Genomic DNA, 23,346 nt, shown 5'->3' with positions numbered 1-23,346 from the left:
CTCACAGCCACTTTGCCATCATTTCTGAGCTGTGGTCTGTCACTGTTTCGACATTACCGAGAGCCCATGTCATCAGTCACAAGACTGAGTCTGTACTGAGTGAGCAAAAGTGTTCCACTTCCGGTTGTCGTGATGACTATGATCAGCACCAACTGCCAGAGTCCACGTCAGCAGGAACGGAGGCATCATACAGGGCAGTGTTTGATGAGACCTCCACTAAGATCAGGATCATAACAGGCGACAGCATAGCTCACAGGTACTCCCTTGTGGAAGCTGGTAGTCTTATTGCTGCAGATCTTGTTGTGGGTGAGCCAGTCCTGGTTAACCCACGTTCCTATGCTGCCATGAATGTTGTTCTGAATAGAATCGTACAGGACTCTGGGATTGGCGTAACTCGGTCTTGGGTTGCCTTTTAATTTGGCATCATGAATCATTTCAAATGCGTACACTTGTCCACTGTGTGATCGAAGGGATATCTCTGGGTGTGAGGAGTTCAAAGGACATGTGCTGAGGGAACACAGTCAGACGAATGAAGTGCTGTTTTGGGAAACAGGAGCTGAGCTCATAGTCCCATATGTAGGGGAATGTCAGCGCTCTGGAATCCGCTCTGATGTTGATGGTTTCGGGGAGTGGTTGTCCAACAGAACCTACAAGAACTGGCCGATGTCATCTTCACATATGCCATGGCATTGTTTCTGTTCCCTTGTGACATAGGAAGGGGCAACCACTCTCTTGCACTTCAGTAGGTTCTCAGACTGGTTCTTTGGCCTTAATATGACCCAGTTCCAATAGCTGTCCCTTTCGATATCACCACACCCTGCGTTCTTGCCCTGCCGTCACGTACACCTTCCTCAAGGACAACCTGTCCTACTTCGCCAGTGGAGCAGATCGCGGAGAAGGAGGATACTTCATCCTTGAGGCCAAGAACAGAAGGATCCACATGTGGATGCCCCCTGGTCTTCCAACGCCTCACCACTGGCAACGGATCTGTCGAAACTTCGACACACTTGATTTGGTAAGTACATGTATTTCAAAATAACAAAAACAATATTTTATCAAGTTCTATGTTTACTCTATACAACAGAAAGGAATTCGGGTGTCACATCCTACCCATGTCCCCTTATTATAGTCAATGTTATTATTTCATGCAATTGAAAAGAACTGGGTTATTACCTTCTTCGTGATTGTTCGTTTGAGGCCACTTAAACAGATGGCCCTTGCCTTGGCGTTGGCTATGTAGCTGGTTGACACCTTGCCGGTGTGATATTTTTCACTGTCTTTTTCCCCTTCTCATTTCCGCCAGGATGTATTTTGTTGTTTGCCTAACTAATAAACTTTGGCTTCCTAAACGTATCACCATTGTATCATTAATGTTATATGATACTGATGCTCATTACTCTTGACTTACATATCATGTGCTTTTTATTTCAGATGATGCACCCGGCCAATAATGCTGCAACCAGACAGCCAGATGTAAATAGTTTGCCAGGCACTGTATATATCTACTCAGTTTTAGATAATTATATATGGTATATGTTAGCGTCAATAAGGAAACTCCATCAGTAGCGTTACTGCCTAGTCAATAAGGTACTGCCTAGCCAGTAGCGTTACTGACTAAAACGACTAGACAGTAAGTTTACTGACTGAATTATATTTTCATTTTCCCGCTTATTGCCTAAGTCAGTAGTGTTACTGACTGCAACATTTCAAAAATATTTTGATTGAAATAGATATTTCTTTATTTCTCCATTGAAAGTATAAGAGTGAAGTACAATGGGGAAAAAAAGGTTAAAAGTTAGTACCGACATTCAATGTGACAATGCACAGCGCACAGGTTAATTGATATGTGAATCACTACTCACTCATGATGAGTCGGCTGGTGATTGCCAGCAGCTGAGTGAGCAAGCCAGCTTGGGTAATCAAGCTTGTAAAACTGCAGGGCTACACATTGTACAGCTTCAAAAGAATTCTTCATTGAACAGAGGAATTGGTAGAACACCATATGAAGCCTTGTTTGGCAAGTCTGCAACAGCTGGTCTTTCATCAGAAGCTTCCATACCAACAGAAGTTCTGAGGTAACTTGAGACAGAAAAAGACTTGCAGATGGCTTTAGATACAGGCAGTGAATCCTGTTCAGTGTCAGCTGTTGTTGACGCAGCCACAGATGGTGATGCTGGTGTGGATGCTGATACAGATACGGGTACAGATTATGATACCGCTACAGATTGTGATACTGATATTGATAACAAATTATTGGTGGAATGTGGAAGTTCTCTGCCAGTTTTGGCAAGTTCTAATGTGTGTCGAGTACGTCGGTCATCCAAGAGGCAGGTTGAAACAAGAAGTAGAGTTAGAAATGCGATGTCAAAACAGGCTGGACAAATGGCAAAGCACGCGCAGCAAGTTACTTTTAGGGTTACCACAAGCTGGAGATACAGTGTACATTAACATTCCAGAGTTCGATCGAGGCAAGGGGCACATGAGAAACTTGATTGGGTACATTCTAGACGTGAACGATGACGATGCATGTAGTATCGCCACTGGACATGGTCAGTTGGAAGGACGATACGAGACAAACCAGTTTGGTATTGCCAAACAACGGCTTCTTAGTGAATCTGATGTGTCAACTGTGAGTGCTATTACACCAAGAGAAGCTGTGAGGAAAGAGTAATTGTTTGGAGGTCAGGGCATGCAGAAATGCAATTGTACATCAAGTGCAAAGTGTGTAACTTTGAGCTGTAAGTGCAAACGAAGTGGGAGAAATTGCACAAGTCGTTGTCATAATGCCAGTTCATGCTCTAATAAATAATCGACATTTATCATGTCTTCAGGTTTTTATGTAATATGAATATGTAATCAATCAATTTACTCTTCTGTGTATATGAGATTAGACAATAAATGTCAACTTTTTAATGTGTATTCCTATTGATTTCTGTATTAGGGAGTAACGCTACTGCCTACTATAAATTTCAGGCAGTATCCTTATTGACTCAGTCAGTAAGCTTACTGACTAACATTAGGCATCAGTTCTCTTATTGACTAGGTAGTAACACTACTGACGGAGTTTCCTTATTGACGCTAACATATATATACACAACAACTTGTTGTATATACATGTTATTGACTTTGTATCAGCAAGGGAATTGTCACATAAGTTTTGATCAATTTTGATTAGTTAATTGTGTAAATAGTTCAATATTTTATGATTATTAGTTTAAATTAACAACTGTTATTGTTATAGTCCGTTTGGCTCAAAATCGGACCGATGAATTGCAATCTAACTCGAAAACTACTAAACATATAATTCTCAATGAAACACTGATCATAATCGAAACATCAGACTAACTCTGTGATTGTTTTGCAGAATATACGTCCTAAAAATAAAAAAAATTGTTTAACAAACTGTCATTAAAGTTTTGACACAGTTCACTATTTGTTACGAGGGAGGAGTGCAAAGAGAGGAACAGCCACTCGTGGAAAGACTTCCGCCCGTATCCCCCCTTCAAATTTCTTTATGCAATAGTAGGTTTTCATTCTAAAAAATTAAAAAGGGGCGCTATCTTCTTTTTTTTTAATTTTTTTTTTTTTTGGGGGTATAAAGCTTAATGGGGGTTAAGAAGTTTGGGGGTAAAAGTAAAAAAGTTGGGGGTCTGGATGGAACTAATAAAACTTTTCCCTCACTAACCTGCATCTTCCCTTAAACCGCACCCACAGCCCTCATTTTTCACTATTATTTCCGCTTCCGGTACTGAGTATATACTGATTTCCTTACAACGTAATTTATATGCACTCACATGTTTTGCACTCACATGTTTGAAAAGTTATTGCATGTCCTTCATGGACCGCGTTGCTGGTACATTTCATGCTTCATACATTTGTGCACGCTTTTTTACGAGAATAACGGTTTATAAATTTGAAAGAATTGCTTTGTTTGCCAGTCCCAGTAGCAGTGTCTAAAAGAAGGCTGGATGTTTCTGATTAATAGGATTGTTATATATCTCCCAACCAAGTGAAAGTGACGGTTCCCGACCACAGTTCCTCCTCACCATCCCCCCTGGATTACCTTTTCGATTCCCAATCGGACAGTGACTTACCGGACAACATTGAGAGTGTGAATGATGAAAGTGCCTCATTATTCCCTCATCTTGACGCTAACGATAATTTAGTTCACCCTGACAGTCCCACGCCCACCCCTGGACCCAGTAGGAAAACAAACAGTGGGATTGAATATTTTCACATTATCGTGTAAGATTTCTACTGAGCAATCAGCCCGAAAATTCTGTCAGGAATTGAAATTACTACCCAAGAAGAGTACCTGCAGAAATTGCAAGGGAGAAATCACGAACATCCAAAGTTGGAAGTCGAAACAACACCGGTTCACCCAATACAGATTTCAATGCAACAAAAAGAAATGTACGAAATCCAATAAAAAACACTATTCCCCTGCGAAAAAACACATGGTTTGAAGGAAGCAATATTTCTTTGCGAAAATCACTCCTTCTCATTTTTTGCTTTGCACAAAAAACTTTCGTACGAACATACTGCCAAAGAGACCTCCATTCCCCACGAGATAGAAGAATGTAGTAAGACAACTTCAACAGAAACCATTAGTGATTATTTCAACTATATCCGTGAGGTTTGTGTTGAGGATATTCAGCTTGGTGGATATACACGAATAGGGGGGCCTGGGACAACTGTCGAGATAGACGAAGCAATATTTGGTAAACGTAAATACCATCGGGTCGTGTAGTAGACGGAACGTGGGTATTCGGAGGAATCTGCAGAGAAAGCCACCAAGTTTTCCTTGTACCCGTTAAGAAACGGGACGCATCAACTCTACTACCCATCATACAAGAGAATGTTCTTCCCGGTACCACAATAATTTCCGATGAGTGGGCCGCTTACAGAGGGATCAAAGACTTAGGATACGAACATTTGACTGTAAACCATTCATCAAATTTTGTGGGTAAATATCTATGAGTATTATTATAATTGCCCTTATCATTTCATTATTTGCGTTAATTCAATTATTGATGTTAAAAAATATCACACAGTTTGCATACATGTTGTAAAATATGTGATTGTGTATTTCCTACAGATCCAAGCACTAAGGCGTGCACTAACTTAATTGAAAACAGGTGGTGGTGCGTGAAACGCCAACTCCCCAGCACGCACTCTACTAGACGACATTTTGGCCTGCACCTATCAGAGTACATTTGGCGCACCTGTGTCGTTGCGGACAATCCAGCTTCCGAGCATCTTTTAAATTCGATTGCCCGACTATACCCTTTGTAGGTAAGTACCAGTTATTTTACTTCGATTCGTCACAAGTTAAATTTATTTTACTGAGTATCATTAGTTTTCAAAGTACTAGCATTTTAAGTTATGACGTCACATCCGCCATTTTCAGTTTAATGACTGCCGACATGAAATGGGTGGATAAGGCGAGTTCGTATCCAGGTACTAAAAAAAGTGTATGCACCGTGTCCTTCACAAACAACTTTTATGGCTTCAAGACCTTTGATAACTTCTTGGATATATATTTGTTTTGGCACCTACAGATTATTTAGGGGGGGATACGGGCGGAAGTATTACCCCCACTCATTGCGTTCAGTTCACTTTTTAGGCACTCACTTGGAACGTCCGAATTACAATTATTGCTCCTGTTTCGGCTCTCGTCCTGCCATCTCTTGAACACCCGTAGATCCCAGTCAAGTTTATACTTCATGTTAATTCTCTTTTTAATTTTGTCATTTAGCTCTTTCTCGTTCAATGGCTCCTTGAAACGAAACAAAACGTGACTTTCACTCCATTTATCAATCTTTTCACCTGTTTCAGACAGTGTAATAAATAACTCCCTCTCGTTGTCCGAACCTTCCGTTATCAGGTGGCTCCCTCAAATGAATGTCCCATCATACCACGTGATAAAATACCGCGTAACGAAAATCCCGTGCAGCACGTGCGGTCTTACGCGCACCGTTCTATAATTAGACCACGCTCCTTGATGTACCATCCAGCGCGGTATAAACAATGCAGCGTTTCAAACGGCGGTATTTATAATGGTGTTTTTTTATTATCGTGAAAATGTAATTCATTGATTTGACAGTCTATATGTTGGATAAAGTACTCGGCCTAGGTCATGACTGAAAATGTTAGGACATCAGCGCGAGGAAAGTGTATAAGTAAGACTTTGAGGTCTGTCTTTACACTTCCCTCGCGCTGAGGTCCTTACTTATCCAATCATGACCTCGGCCTCGTACCTTATCCTACACGTAAAAAGAGTGAAGGATTTTGTCACCATGTCAGTTATCATTTGATAATTAGATTAATGAAAGAAATAGAACTGTTTTCAAAAGTTAGTAATATGTTGTGTAGATAGATATATTTTGCTGGATTTGTGTACAATTCATAACAGCTGAATGGATGGTGAAATTCCAGCCAGGGTAGATGCAGGAAGCAAAAGTACTGTAAATCCCCATGGTCCCTTGTTTGGCGATCTTCCTTCAGTTCTTAGCAGTCTATAGCCTGTTTTAATATTGTATTGACTTCCGTAGTAATCTTGTTGTTTTTTACTCTCCTTCGTTGACAGCTTTTTATATTTTAGCTTCATGTATTATGAATGTATAACTTGTTTTAGTCACAAAATTCGACAGTGCCTGAATTACTGCCGATGCGGCTTAAAGTCGTAACTCACGCACTCACTTAATATAATACAAACTGTGTAAATGGTGGGTGCTACTGGTAGGGTAAGGCATGATACACCTGGTGTAACCACTAATTTTCAGTGTTCCATTCACATCATTTTTACAGCCCTTTGTACCAAAGCGAATCTGTATCAGGTGATTCTCATGACTTCTCATTCTCTTGCACTTGAGTTCAATATTTACTAATTTGTCCGTTTCGAAATTGAGATTACCGGATTATGATTCTGGAATCGTCCTTTGTATTAAAATAAAGAAAAACATAAAGCATATATTTTCTGTTACGAATATTTTGTTGCCACAGTTTCGGAGTTGGGCATTGTATATATTAATGTATCTAATGTATCTAAGCATGTAGTCGGAAACCTATCATCCTAGTGGTTTGGTAGACTGTCAGTTTCACCTGAAGTCAAGACCCGTGAAGATCCGAGTTAGAATTGAATTTCAGTATCCCATGCTTGTCGTAAGAGTCGACTAACGAAATCGGGTGGTAAGGCTTGCTGAGTTGGTTCACACACATCATCGTATCCCAATTGCGTAGATCGATGCTCATGGTGTTGATCACTGGCTTGTCTGGTCCAGACTCGATTATTTACAGACCATATAGCTGGGATATTACTGAGTGCAGCGTAAACCCACACTCATTAATCGTTTCTGGACCAGACAATCAAGTGACGGATATCATAAGCATCGATCTATGAAAGAAGAACCTGTATTAACGACGTCAGCAAGCCTGATCACTTGATTCTATTCTTTGCCAATTATAGTAAGAATGGGTTGCTGAAGATCAATTCTAACACAGATCTTCATGGGTTCGTTTGACCAAGAAATGCGACAAGCTTCACGATCTGTGATACGCCGGCACCATCATTCCCGACACCTACGTCTTCTCGAAGATGAGAGTTTGCACGAATTTCCACAATTATAGACATTAACCTATTTTTTGTTTCATAAGCACACGGTTGTAGCAACAAAATCATTTTTAGTTTACGTTTTCTGTCAGTATGAGCAAATAAATTACCAGCAGGTCATTGCTGAAATGAAACTGGCGAGAGACCCCTGACACAATGCAAACAAATATGACACTGATCTGATTTTGGATAGTGCATATGAAAATAGCGCCATTATTTACATTTAAGAACATTTTGGTGGATGCTGTTGCCTTTTCTCTGAGTATTTGCTGTCTCAGAACTTTAGATATCTATTTTTTAGTTTCATTTATTAGTTTCAGAATGATTACCTAAAAGCCTATCTACTGATATTGCTAATTATTCGAGCAGTTATATTGTTTGCACAGTCAGTATCAACGGTTTTCTTTCACGCAAAATCTTTCAGTTCAATTAATACGAGTCCTTACGAAACGCTGCTTTGAATGCTTTAAGACTGTGAAGAGGCAGGACCTTGTTTTAAATACGCCTAATGACCGCATCCCCTTGAAAGATAGGAGGAGTGATTAAGTTTAGTTTTACGCCGCACTCAGCAATATTCCAGCTATATGGCGGCGGTCTGTAAATAATCGAGTCTGGACCAGACAATCCAGTGTTCAACAGTATGAGCATCGATCTACGCAATTAGGACACGATGACAAGTCAGTGAGCTTGACCACCCGATCCCGTTAGTCGCCTCTTACGACAAGCATGGGTTGCTGAAGATACATTCTTACACGGGTCCATCTTCTTCGTTATGGAACAGTCTAAAGCATCCAAACGCGCAAATATGACAAAACACAAATTCGATCATGTGCATGTCATGTCCTCCTAAACTCTTTTTGTCGCACAATAGCACAATTCAAAATGGTTTTTGTTTGTTGTTCAACACCGCTTATACAAGTCAGTAACGGCGGTCTGTTAATCACCGAATCTGGACCAGGCAGTCTAGTGATATGCAACATTCGCATCAATATACGCAACTTGGATACGTTGGCTTATGTCAACCAAGTCAGCGAGCTTGATCACCTGATCCCTTTGGACGCCGCTTACGACAAACATGTGTTGCTAAAGGCCAGTTCTAACCCGCATCTTCGCGCAGTCATATCTAACCTATTTCTCATGGCACGACAAGTTCTGAACGTGTAAAACTTCGGTTAAACAGTGCAGTTTGAAATACACAGGAAACAATAGTATATGAAAGGAAATGGGTGACTGAACAGTTACATATACTTCTTATTTATTTCAAGCTGAAACAACTCAAGATATTTATTAAATGAACGGACACTAATTCACGGACACGCGCTGTCCCGACTCTTGGGTCCTCGTAGTTTGCATGGGCTTACACGTCTCAAGCCCTGCACAATAATGTCTTGTTTGCAGAGCCCAGTGAACTGGTCTCGTGATGATAACGATTCCCAACAAAGTGAGTGAGTGAGTGGGTTACAATTCAACATCACGCCGGCAATATTTCAGCCATATCGTGACATGTACAATTTATACTTTAAACATAATTAAGTTAAGACAATAAAAACCTGTCGTGAAAGGGCAGTAAAACTATCAAAGCGTATCACAGATTTAGTATAAAACAGCGTTCGAAATAATCGCCGGCCCAGAGGCCCAGCGCCGGTTGTTATTGTATCGGGCCGGCAGTTTCAGATATTTACAGATCCTCCCTGATCCACCACGTTACGATAACTTACAGTTTCACTTCCAGGTATTTCAGCGCTTTGCGCATAGGAATGTCAACACAGACACACATAAAGACTTCTCTCTGCGCCATAGGCTTCGCTAATAATTATTGTTCTTGTAGAAACAGTGTGAAATTGTGTACAGTGTAGTCTATTTTGTTTTTATTGGTTTGACTTTCACAAAATGGGCCTGCACGTTTCATTCCGGGCCTGTAGATTTTAAAGCCTGCGGGCGACAGCAGGCCCCGATGGCCAACTGGCAAACTATAGTATTGTAAATACGGGTTTCAAACTAGCATGATATCATGATTTAACTATGGAAAACAGTACAATATTAAGACGGGCTACAGATGACCAACAGCTAATTGTAGATCGCCATTGCAGGGTCTAGTAATATCACGATGCACCGATACATCGCCGGTAAGTTTTGCACGATAGGATACACGATTCATTAGTTTTAGGATGGATTAATATTTTGACATATAACGGTATTATTTTGATGTTGCACCCATGTTTCACATACAAAAATATTTTCTGGATCCCGTCAACGATCTATTTGCTCCTATGACGAATACGAACCTTCCCCTCCTCTCCCCAAAAAGGGAAATTAATAAAATAAAATAAATAAAAAATTAATAAATAAATAAAAAAAGCCTTGCGCTAGCTTTACTTTTCTGCCTAAGATATTACATATGCGGGAATTGCAAAGCCCATTCATTTTTTTGTTGAGGTTCAGAACTGTTTGATACATTCTTTAGAGTGGAAAGCTCCAGTTACTATTTCTGATGGTTCATGCTGTGATCAGTACGAAGAGCTTCGTAGCGTCATTTGCATTTAAAATGTGAAACTGAGGAGGCATTTGTGTTGTATTTGCATGTTTTTATGTTTGAGAAACCAATGAAAACAGCACTGAAATAGTAAAATGATCATAAATGAAACATACAACTTTATTGACGACAACTTACATCGTTATCAAACTAGAATTATTTTCAACATGTCTAGACAAAGCGAAAATACCCAATAGCAACAAGTGACTACAACCAAATAGTGAGACGTATATATACATGGTTTGTTATGACAAACATCAGATTAGTTATTGAATTATAATAAGTGGTACATAATTGGAAGAGGGCAGTTGGGGAAAGCCATATGGGGACTAAGAACAACAAGTAGCCATGGTAGCATACGTTATAATCACAAGTAGCTATGGTGATGAAGCCAGTAACCAAAGAGGATAAAGTAGTAACAACAAGCTGATAGGCTGCTTTCATACAGTCTATAATTTGATTAATTCTTCATAGGCTAGTGGTATGTTTTGACTCACCAACTTCTAGAATCTGAATGCCGACCAAACAATTATAATGGTCATGTTCAGGACACATATTTACACTAACTGAATCATTGCTTCTGCAAAATGTAAAGACATTTTGCTTAAACCTTGCCAAAAATGGATTTCAATAACCGAGATTTTTTTTTTTATCATGACTACGGCAAGTTCTGTCAGCGTAGCAACCGAGACACCAAGTTTGACCTCCAAATACCTTTCAGTCGTGTCTTACGATATCCATGTGATATAAATGCCCACGATTTTGATATTGTGGTAGGTTGTGTTGAATTATGGTTGTAATTCCCTCTATTGAGATGTACCTCGTTGTGTTCCAGTGGGGGGACTCCTTGGTGTGTGACTGGCACCGTTGTACTACTCCTGAGCATACTTACCAAGTGGTCACTGTGAACACGCTGCATTGTCATTGGAGGTTTTAGAAAAAAATGGAGTTGGCAGCAGAGTGAGTGAGTGAGTTTAGTTGTACGCCGCACTCAGCAATATTCCAGCTATATGGCGGCGGTCTGTAAATAATCGAGTCTGGACCAGTTGGCAGCAGAACCCAAAGACTCCAGCACGACAAACCAACCAGTCAAAGTCTTAAAAGCACTCACATCTATCCCAAACTACCCACCATTTTTATCCCTCACTATGCAATAAACATATGTCTAAAGATTCAGTTTCTCACCCGGACTGCTCCCATTCCATGCCACAATGTAAGAAATAATGCATGGAAACTAGTAAAATTTGGAAAACTATATTCGAATGATCCTGTCTCCTCGACTTGTATGTTTCTTACGGAGTGACAGATCCTCGAGCGATGTGATTGGTTGATGGTTGGCCTTGACCTGGGAAACTGCAACTGGAATATGCGCAGTGATGTGTTCAACAAATATAGAATGCAGACAGTAGAATCTTCCGTCAAACGCCTGCCTCGACAAAGGTCCCAGTCTTCATTTCACATACGCACACTGACCTAGGTAAGAAAGCTGGACAAGCAAATTAATTATTTTCATGAATAGTTATGTTGTCTGGTTAATGTACAGTGATATTACGGTTTCGATGATCTATGTGTCTGAATTAACCAAAATACGGTAAACTTTCCAAACTTACTGAACCGTCGCCCTGATACAGGTCCCGTATAAGTACTTTTGATAAAATATGTAAATTGTAGCGTTTACAGAGCTCATATTTACGAAGTATACACTAAAATGGACAATCTTACAGCATATGTTTATTGTCTGGCTGTATGAGTGAGTGAGTGAGTATGGTTTTACGCCGCTTTTAGCAATATTCCATTAATATCACTGCGGGGACACCAGAAATGGGCTTCACACATGGTACCCATGTGGGGAATCGAACCCGGGTCTTCGGCGTGACGAGCGAACGCTTTAACCAGTAGGCAACCTCACCGTCCCCAGACTGGATGAACTTGTCAGTGTGTGTTGAGCTGCGATGTAGACATGTGGAGGACATTTCGAAATTTGATGCATCAGCGACAAAAATGATGTCCGATTCAATTCCCTATGTTGACTTATACCATACGTTCCCGTATTATTTCAGGTGAATATTTAACTAGACATAGACTAGACATGTACAACCGGTGGGACAGGATACGCTCACCCTTTCGCGAACACCTGGTATCATCGCTATTTCATAGTGATTCATAAACGCATGCTATGTCCTCGAATTGCATGGTGAAATCGCTGGATTGTGTGGTCCAGGTGCGATTTAATTTGTTTACAAGCAGCATCATACAGACGTAATGCTGCTGAAACTAATATATGTTCAAAATACAGTCACAATTGTACAATCGATTCTGCATTCTTTTGAATGTGGAAAGAGTTTTGTCGCTTCTATTTATACACACATTAACTGCAGTTATTTGATCTCTGATCTTATCTCACAAAGTGTGTCAAGACATTTCAGTTTGAACTGGTTCCTTGTGTGTAATAATGACCCAGTACAACACAATGTATTCCAGTTCCCCTGTGGGTTGGTCGTGTCATCATGACCCAGCACTCCACAATGTATTACAGTTGTCATTGTAACCCAACACTTCACAATGTATTTCACACCCCTGTGTGCTCGTTGTGTGTCATTTGAATTGCCCTGTGGATGGGTTAGTTGTGTGTCATCGCGTGCCAGATTGCCCTGTGGATGGGTTAGTTTAGTGTCGTCGTGACCCAGTACTCCACTATGCATTTGAATTGCCCTGTGGATGGGATAGTTGTGTGTCATCATGACCCAGTACTCCACCATCTATTTGAATTGCCCTGTGGATGGGACAGTGTGTCATCGTGATCCAGTTCCTCCACCATGCATCATTGGGGATAGTTGTGTGTCATCGTGACCCAGTACTCCCACTATGCATTTGAATTGCCCTGTGGATGGGTTAGTTGTATCGTGTCCCAGTAGTTGTGTGTCATCGTGACCCAGTACTCCACTATGCATTTGAATTGCCCTGTGGATGGGATAGTAGTGTGTCATCGTGACCCAGTTCTCCACTATGCATTTGAATTGCCCCGTGGATGGGATAGTTGTGTGTCATCGTGACCCAGTACTCCACCACTTGAATTGCATTTGAATACTCCACTATGCCCTGTGGATGGGATAGTTGTGTGTCATCGTGACCCAGTACATCCACTATGCATTTGAATTGCCCTGTGGATGGGATAGTTGTGTGTCATCGTGACCCAGTACTCCACTATGCATTTGAATTGCCCTGTGGATGGGATAGTTGTGTGTCATCGTGACCCGGTACTCCACAAAGCATTTGAATTGCCCTGTGGATGGGACAGTAGTGTGTCATCGTGATCCAGTTCTCCACTATGCATTTGAATTGCCCTGTGGATGAGATAGTTGTGTGTCATCGTGACCCAGTACTCCACTATGCATTTGAATTGCCCTGTGGATGGGTTAGTTGTGTCATCGTTACCCAGTAGTCCACTATGCATTTGAATTGCCCTGTGGATGGGATAGTTGTGTGTCATCGTGACCCAGTACTCCACTATGCATTTGAATTGCCCTGTGGATGGGATAGTTGTGTGTCACCGTGACCCAGTACTCCACTATGCATTTGAATTGCCCTGTGGATGGGATAGTTATGCGTCATCGTGACCCAGTACTCCACAAAGCATTTGAATTGCTCTGTGTATTCGCTACGTCCATGGAACACGGATGCCTACCGCTGTTTCAAATACATTAAGGTTCGTATTTCACTGTTCTTGTAGAGTGTCTACCCGGTGCAGCACTCATGGCACGAGGTATTAGAATTGATTATGCTGTTGAGAACTATTTGACAAAGTTAGATATTCAAGTTTATAGGATTTCATTATCACAATTTCGTTGTTAGAGTCATAATCTTATGATACCAGAAGGTAGAAATCTTAACATTCCATGAAAAGAGAGGCAGTATTATCCCAGAAGTGGAAACTGAATTTCATTTTTGCTTTATATGTCCATTTTATAACGAACCTAGGCAGAACAGTTTACCTATATATGTTTTGGAGTAACCTATCAAACAGAAAGTATGTTTAATTATTTTCCTGAACTAATCCATTAATTATAAAAAAGGTTAAGCCAAATTTATTTTCTTAGCCCAAAAGAGGAGACACACGTTTCTTTACTTTTGACAATAAAATGATAAGTTAAATTAAGATATCTCTAATGACAATATGTTCAAAAGTTCGTCATATATATTTTATGTATATTGTATATTGGCGCTCGCATGTAGAGGCAAACATGTAAAACCTGAAAATGTAAAATGGGCCTGTGGCCACATTACAAGAATAAACTCATTCACAACTCGAGGCATGTAGTTTGTATGCCATGTGTACGTATACAGAGAAATTATTGTAAATATAGAATTCACACAAACTCAAGAACTAAATGCATGCTGAACTCTATTAAGAGATTAAATGGCTGCCTTACAGTGATGTGTCACATATTGAACACTTCTGGGTGGAAATTGAGTGACGTTGATCGTATTTGCACCTTCAAGCATTTGTCTTTTCATGTGATACTATTTCATTCCCTTCAGTAACAGTTTAACTCTAGTTATCCTTGTTGTTTGTGCTTTGCAATATATTTTGCCTTTGAGTATGTATGCTGATTTCCTGTGCAATGTCTTGGAATGAAGGACAATATTGACATTTAATCTATTCCCAGAGAGATGCCTTTTAGAATGAGCGAGTTATGATTTATAGTCACACCGGCAATATTTACTCATATTGTGAGTGAGTGAGTTTAGTTTTACGCCACACTCAGCAATATTCCAGCTATATGGCGGCGGTCTGTAAATAATCGAGTCTGGACCAGACAATCCAGGGATCAACAGCATGAACATCGATATGCGCAATTGGGATACATGTGACAACCATGTCAGCGAGCCGGACCACCCGATCCCGTTAGTCACCTCTTACGACAAGCATAGTCGCTTTTTGTGGCAAGCATGGGTTGCTGAAGACCTATTCTACCCCGGATCATCGCGGGTCTAGTTATATCGTGACTAAAGCGTCATTCATACATAGTAAATAAACTTATATAATAATAGTATAATCGGTGGAGACAGGACAATAAAATTACTAGATTATCACAATAAGCTAGTGCTTAAGTGTAAACTTAAACCACTATTCTGAACAATAGAACATAAAAACGGACCATAGATCGCCAACAACATAAGGTAGATCACCATACTAGGGGCCAAGGGGACCTACGATGAAACGTGTCAACCACGTCAGCGAGCCTGACCACCCGATCCCGTTAGTGGCCTCTTACGACAAGCATGGGTTACTGAAGATCAATATTCTAACCCGGACCATCACGGGTCCGATGGTGTAAAATCCGGACTAATAGACGTACGTCATTAAAATGAGTCCGTTGTCCTCTACAGTTCCATTACACGATATTTTAGAAATACTGATATTTTTGACAAAGGATCTACCCCTCACTGTTTCCGAGAGTGACAAGCTGTGTGCCCTGGGATGGAAGTTTTCTGACAAATGAATGACCTCAAGCGATCGGTATTGTCTGATTATCTGAACTTGTTTTTCAAAGATTTGGTTCTTGGGTTAATTGTACTTTGAACTATGTTCTTTGAAATTGATTTAGATTGGGAAGTTTATTTGATTGAGACGATGAATGTTCTCCGAATAAGGATGAATCCTGACTAAAGGTCTGAGATGGAACTTTAGACGGTATCTGTGTGACATTATCAGATTTTTAAGTCTGAGTAGACTTTTCAGGCGTGATAAACTGATCGTTGTTTTTAACCCACGTCAAGTCAGTTTGACAGTGCATTAATGAAGTAGTTACCTGTAGGTGTTCACCTTTCGGATGGTTTCCTAATGTGTCATGGCAACTGATGCATAAGGTCAGCTGGTGCTGTAGATTCAACAGTGTTTTTGCATAAGCAAAGCCAATGTTCAGGGTGTATTTAATTTTAGTGATTTCCATTTGTTGTTTTCCAGTTTGGACATTCCTTAGAGATGCAAGAATGACTCCCTGAACAGTCTATGTAATTTTTAAGGTTACTGTCTTATTCAAAATGAGTAGTCTGACTACAGTGGGCTCATTATAAGGGTGATGCCGTGGCCATATTTTTGGCATTTAAAACATGACAAAGGATTTTCGATGAAGATGTCAACTTTGTTATTGCAGTAACCTGCCTTGATTGACTGAGGATTCTGTGAAGAGAATGAAAAGAGAAATTTGTTTGATTAGTTTCATTGTTTCTGCGGGTCGTAAACATTTTGACATATGCCACTCCCTGCTCTTTCATTTCAGAAACCATGTCTAGTTCTGACATATCAGTGAAAGGTCGATCTCTGTTTCTGATTATACTTTTACTGGTGCTCAGCATTCTGTGTGCAGTGATCGAAGCTGGAATTCCAACAAATAATTGTGTCGACACCAGGTAAGTGGCTTTCTGTTTTCTTCTACACTCAACCAATAGAGAACCTGACTCAAGCGTGTTGTTTTTTTAAATTACCTGCAGTGGCATATGCATCCTTACAAACCGCAAAAGGAATCAGCTTAAGAGTCGTCATGTCTCGTCTCGTTCACAGCGTGAAACGTGGCAGCTGTTCATCATAATTATCGAGTGGGCATTTGTGAAGGGGGGTTCGGTGTCATCATCCGAGCTCTCAAGCGGAATAAAACAAGAAGACAAAGTCATCAATATCCCCCGCAACGGCAAAATAATCTATGAATATATCTACTAGTTGGAGTGTATACAGCAAAGTGGAAAGAGAGTATTGAAAGGTTTTTAAGATCTGCTCCAGAAAGGAGCACTACCACCAAATTCAGTTGAAGCCTAACTTGTTGCCATGGAAATGCAACAAGAAGACATCCTCATAGTCACAGGCTTAGTCATGTTTCCATGGAAACCACAAAAAATATGATATGTGTACCAAGTTTGATGAAGCTAGCATGTATAGTTAGGAAGATCTGCTCCGGACAAGATGACATCCTCATAGTAATAGCTTAAGTCAGGTTTCCATGGAAACCGCAAAAAATAAAATTCGCATCTGGGTCTTACCCCCACAAAACACATCTAAGGGTCATGGTTGACATGTGTACCAAGTTTGATGATGCTAGCATGTATAGTTAGGAAGATCTGCTCCGGACAAGATGACATCCTCATAGCCACAGCCTAAGTCAGGTTTCCATGGAAACCGCCAAAAATAAAATTCATATCTGGGTCTAACCCTCAAAAGGCACATATAGGGATCACTGTTGACGTGTGTACAAAGTTTGGTTATCACGAATCACGAATAGTTTAGGAGATATGCTTTGGACAAAGTGTGACGGACGCACGGACGGACGGAACTCACTTTTTATATTTATCCCCGCAACAACGAAGTTGCGGGGAGATAAATATAAAAAAAAATCATCAGATTGGTCCATGAGCCACCGCCTTCAGGTCCTTAGGACTCGAGGCAAAGTACAAGACTGTAGCTGCTCATCTGAAGTTCAAATATATCATCATTTAGACAAGACATATGACATTTTTAATACGTAGTTTCTTACAATTGTGCAGCACAATACGTGCACAGGGCTTGGCATGACCAGACGATTGATAAAGTCGGGCCCATTCTTTCATCCTTCTTGGTGAGTGAGTGAGTGAGTTATTATTTTTAACGTCACATCGGCGATATCTCAGCCATATCGTGACGAAAACAATTTATACAATATAAAGAGAAAACATTTTGAAGATTAAAACCTGTCGACGATGGACAGTAAAAATACTAGAGAATCACAGATATGAATAAAACTAGCGAGCAAAGCTAAAACATTTCAATTAAACAGGACAATACAGTATAAAACACGGGCTATAGATCGCCAACAACTGAAGGTAGATCACCATACTAGGAACCATGGGGACTTACATTACTTTTGCTACCTGCATGGACCTTAGCTGGATTTACACCATCCCTTCAGCCACTGGCGATTGTAGGAAAATTTAGCCGGCAGGTAAAAGAACAAAGATACTACTATTAAAATATGGTAAATTTACATTTTACTCTCAGGAGGACAATAATTTTACAGTACTTTAACCCCCTTTGAGGGTACAGCCACTAACATTCTAACTTACTAATCTAAATTACCAATCTTTAAAATATATCTATTTACAAAACACATTAATAAGAATTCATCAACCAAATCAATTTCTTTTAAAAAAACAATAATTAAATGATAATTAACATTTGTCAAAAGATCCTTCATTGTTTTACATTGAAATATTTATCCCCTATGATGGAGAATTCAACACAGTCAAGCAGGATATGCTTGACTGTGACCCTCACATCACAGGGGATACAAAACGGATGATCTTCACCTTTGAACAGGTATTTGTGAGTATAACGCGTATGGCCAATGCGACATCGTCGCATAATGACCTCCTCAAATCTGGACTGACAACCCATGTAGGTGTAACCAATATAAGGTTTTATTTCATGTAATTTATTGATACCTACTTGGGTGTCCCACTTCTTCTGCATCAGATCATGGATGTACGTTCTAATGCTAGCTTTGTAATCAGAGTATGCAATAAGAAGTGGTGTCACAGATTTATTAAGTGCCCCCTTGGCAGCAAGATCAGCCATTGTATTCCCAGAAATGCCAACGTGGCTGGGTAACCAACAAAAGACGATGTCGCATTGGCCAGTAGCAAGTTCATTATACAATTCAATAATTTCTGATAAAAGTGGATGTTTACAAGAAAGGTTTTTAATGGCCTGAAGGCACGAAAGAGAATCGGAAAAGAGTATGTATTGTTTGTATTTACGGTGTCTATTAATATATTTAAGAGCTGTTAATATGGCGTCAGCTTCTGCTGTGAAAATAGAGCTGTTATTTGGTAGTCGAGAAGATATTGTTCTGGAACCAATGACAGTGGCACATGCCACCGCGCCACCATCCTTGGATAGATCTATAAATAAGGATTTGTATGGATTATATTTATTTTTTTGATTGATTATATTCTTGTTTATATTGTAATTCATTAGTTTCTGCTTTCTTAAACTTTGTCAGGGTGAGGTCAACTAGTGGCCTCACTAATTGCCAAGAAGGAGAAGAAAGAAGACGTGAAGGAGCTATATTGTCCAGCTCAATGCCGGCAGTAGAAATGAATGGTTGAATTCTTAGCCGAAGAGGCGGAACAAGAGAAGACTTTTTGTTGTACAAATCCTCATAGAGAGGATTAAAGACACAATTAAAAGCAGGGTTAAACTCGTTAGAATATAGTTTTGTAATATTTGTAAAGATAATTTAATACGGCGTTGGGTAAGAGAAGGCTCATCTGCCTCAACAGAGAGACTGTCAACAGGAGATGTTCTGAGTGACCCAAGACAAGGTCTCAGACCTTGGTGGTGGACAGAGTCAAGTAGTTTTAAGTTGCTTTTGCAGGCTCCACCATATACTATGGAGCCATAATCAAGTTTAGATCGAACCAATGATCTTTATAAGTGAAGGAGGGTAGTTTGATCCCCCTCCCCACTTAGAATTTGAAACAACCTTCAGGCATTTAGCTTTAATTGATTCAATGTGTGGCAAGAAAGTTAAATGAGAATACAAAATAAACCAAGAAATTTGGCCTCCTTTACAACTTTGATGGGAGTGCCATTTAAAAATAGTTCTGGGTCCTTATGTGGCTTATATTTTCTACAAAAGTGTGGACAATTAGTTTTTGATTTAGAAAATTTAAAGCCGTTTTCAAGACACCATTTATTTATTTAATTTAAACACAACTGCAATTGTCGTTCAATAGTATGCATACTTTTACCAGGACAAGAGATATTAAAATCATCCACAGAAAGTGATCCATCGATTGAATCGTTTAAAACCTCGGATAAACTGTTGATCTTAATGCTAAACAATGTGACAGACAAAATACTGCCTTGTAGGACACCCTGATCATGATTATTATGGTCAGACAGGGTTGAACCCACTCGAACTTGAAATTGTCTGTCAGTTAAAAACTGTGAAATAAAAAGCGGTAAACGACCCCTCAAACCTAAATCATGTAAATCCTTTAAAATGCTATGCTTCCAGGTGGTATCATACGCTTTCTCAAGATCAAAGAATATCGATACGGCATGTTGTTTATTTACTATTGCATTTTTAACAAAAGATTCTCGTCGTACCAAATGATCAATGGTACTACGATTTTTCCTGAAACCACATTGAATATTTGTTATAAGGTTATTGGTTTCAAGATACCATGTTAATCTATTGTTTACCATTCGTTCCATGGTTTTACAGACACAACCCGTTAAGGAGATTGGTCTGTAATTAGACGGATCAGTATGATCCCTGCCAGGCTTTGGAATAGGGACTACAATGGCATTACGCCACGAAGTTTGGAAATTCCCTGAAGTCCATATTTGATCAAAAATTTCTAAAAGGATTTCTAAACATGATTCCGGCAAATGTTTCAAGAGTTGATAGTGAAATTTATTCTTTTCTTCTCCTGTTGTTTCTGATACTTTTGAAACTCAGGGATGAAGATGAATGCTTGGCAAGAGTTTCACCAAGTTTATTTGCAATGTCAGTTTTATTAGTCAATAAATTATCACCGTCCTTCAAATGATGAACAGTAGATTTGGAACCTTTGCCCTTTATTCTTTGGATCATGTTCCACACCTTTGACATAGGTGTACGTGAATTTATTTTAGAAACATAATTTCGCCAAGACTGACGCTTCTTTTGTTTAAAAGAACGTCTAGCCTTAGCATTAGTAATTTTAACTTTGTCTAGATTATGGACAGTAGGGTGTTTGCGAAAATATCTTTCGGCCTTCTTCCTACATTTTCTGGCCTGTTTGCATTCATTATTAAACCATGGTTTACGAATGTGTGGAATTGCAGAGGACGTAGGAATTGTTTTGTCAGCAATGTGATTTAGTATATCCGAAAAGGACTGTATAGGATCTTCACTGTTCCTAAAAAGATCATGCTTCAAGTGTTCAACACACAGAGTCTCATATAATGGCCAATCAGCCCTGGCGAAATTTCTCCTTGACAAAGATGGATCATCACCAGGGCTGATTGTTTTGAGAATGGTTGGAAAGTGACCACTCCCACATAGGTCATCATGGACCATCCATTCAAATTCATTATACAAGTTTGAGTCAGCGAGAGACAGATCCAGGGAAGAATATTTTCCCGTAGCTGGATGAAGATAAGTGGCTGAATCATCATTGAAAATACATAAATTATTATGGGAAATGAATTCCTCAATAATTTTACCTTTATTATTAGTATGGACACTACCCCAAAGCGGGTTGTGTCCGTTCAGATCGCCCATGATGAGACATGGCTTTGGCAACTGATCATACAGATTTTGCGGATCCGACAGTCGGATATCAGAAGATGGAGGGACATATAAACTGCAAAGGGTCAGTGCAACGTGTAAGGTCAGTCGAACAGCTACAGTCTGAAGATTGGTATTAAGTGGGACAGGGCTATGTATTATATCTCGCCGCACTAAATTAGAAGCGCCTCCAGTAGCTTTATACCCTGGAGGGAAAAAGGAATGATAATCACTGTACTGTCTTTTTTTAAAGGTATCAGTAATTTTAAGATATGTCTCCTGAAGACACAATGATGATGGTTGAAGATCTTGTATTAGTAATTGTTTTTCATTAAAGTTGGTCTTCAAACCTCTGCAATTCCACTGAATTATATTGGCCAACTGAGTCATGCTGCCTCAATTGGCGATCTCTCTCGAGAATGTGAGTGGGGTAGGCTCCTCCGTCTGTCCTGTGAGTACGGAGCAACCTCGATATCTAGAGGTCCAAACGAGTTTTGTGTTAGAACCTCTGAAGGTGATGAGACATTAGGTGATTTGTCTCTATTTAGTTTTTTCCCTTTCGTCTTCTTTTGTTGATCTAGTGTAGAGGGCTGAACTTCTGTCTGGGATCCAGACGTAGACTGGGTGACTCGGGAAGTAGGTGGAGTAAGTAAAGTGATTAATTGATGTAACAGGTTTTTCTGACTTGATGCAAGTCAAGTCAGTCTGACATGCAGTTGAGGACATTGCTACAGAGCGGGATACTGCAGCTGAATATGTGATATTCTGATTATTGTGCCCATGTGGGGATTCGAACCCGGGTCTTCGGCGTGACGAGCCAACGCTTTAACCATTAGGCTACCCCACCGCCCCAGCATGCAGGTTTTAAGTCAACCTAGACTTATTGTGCCATACTGCGGTTGAGAATGCCTGGTAAACCGACACCGGGATTACGTTAACCGTGAAATACTAACAGGACAAAGGCAAACATAAGTATCTGATGTTTGACAAATCGATTTCCTGTTGTTAGTATTTACTAGTTATATGTTTACATCTGTGATAGTCTAGAAATTTTACTGTCCTTCGTTGAACCCATGAACATTCGGGTTAGAATTAGTCTTCAGTAACCCATTCTTGTTGTAAGGGACGACTGACGGGATCGGTGATCAGGCTCGCTGACTTAGTTGATACATGTTATCGTATCCCAGTTGCGTAGATCGATGATCGCTGGATTGTCTGGTCCAGACTCGATTATTTACGGATCGCCGCATGGAATATTGCTGAGTGCGGCGTAAAACTAAACCGACTCACTGTCCTTCGTTGACAGATATTTATATTGTCTAAGCTTATTCATAATATGCAACTCCCGTAGTCGAGATATGGCGGAAAGAGTGAGTGAGTTTAATTTTAGTTTCCATTGATCAACAGCATGAGCAACGATCTGCGTAATTGGGATCTGGCTGAAAGACTGCGAATGTGAATATAAATGTGACTCACTCACTAACTCATGAAATAGGGGAATTGAGGATATTTGGTGGCAATTTATAGCAAAGATCAGCTGTTATAGATACACTGTCTTCGCATTATTCAATATTGGCATCTGAAGTCTAAAAAAACAAACATCTGAAGTCTTATCCACTTTCGATCACAGTTCTTTCAGGAATGCACATATTCATCTTACAGGATGCATTGTTATTCGGGTATTATGTCAGTTAAGTATAATTTCATACAAGGTCAAAACAAACCTTTTGGACGAAGCTTTGTTTCAGGCTTGTTGTTTGTTATCACAGGTGATAGTGGTAAAATGTAGTCTTGCAAAATCTGATCAATTAAACAGCGATACGGCAACGTTCGCAATGTTTACATTCCCACAATGCATATAAGTTTGTTTTGAATAAACAAGTAGCTCC

General features: G+C 39.9%; 1 long non-coding RNA gene across 1 annotated transcript; it reads left to right on the top strand.

Annotated features, from left to right (window-relative positions):
- The first annotated feature begins 1,002 nt into the window (after positions 1–1,002).
- LOC124258109 lies at positions 1,003–12,465 on the top strand. Its single transcript, XR_006893498.1, has 3 exons — positions 1,003–1,015; positions 1,788–1,794; positions 12,390–12,465. It is a non-coding gene; the product is annotated as an uncharacterized LOC124258109 (long non-coding RNA).
- The last annotated feature ends 10,881 nt before the right edge of the window (positions 12,466–23,346 follow it).

This window comes from Haliotis rubra, unplaced genomic scaffold (genome assembly GCF_003918875.1).
Source record: "Haliotis rubra isolate DU_JTF1 unplaced genomic scaffold, ASM391887v1 Scf682, whole genome shotgun sequence".
Classification (NCBI taxonomy): domain Eukaryota; kingdom Metazoa; phylum Mollusca; class Gastropoda; order Lepetellida; family Haliotidae; genus Haliotis; species Haliotis rubra.
Note: the sequence above shows the minus strand (reverse complement) of the source record. Positions and strands in the feature narration are given on the sequence as shown.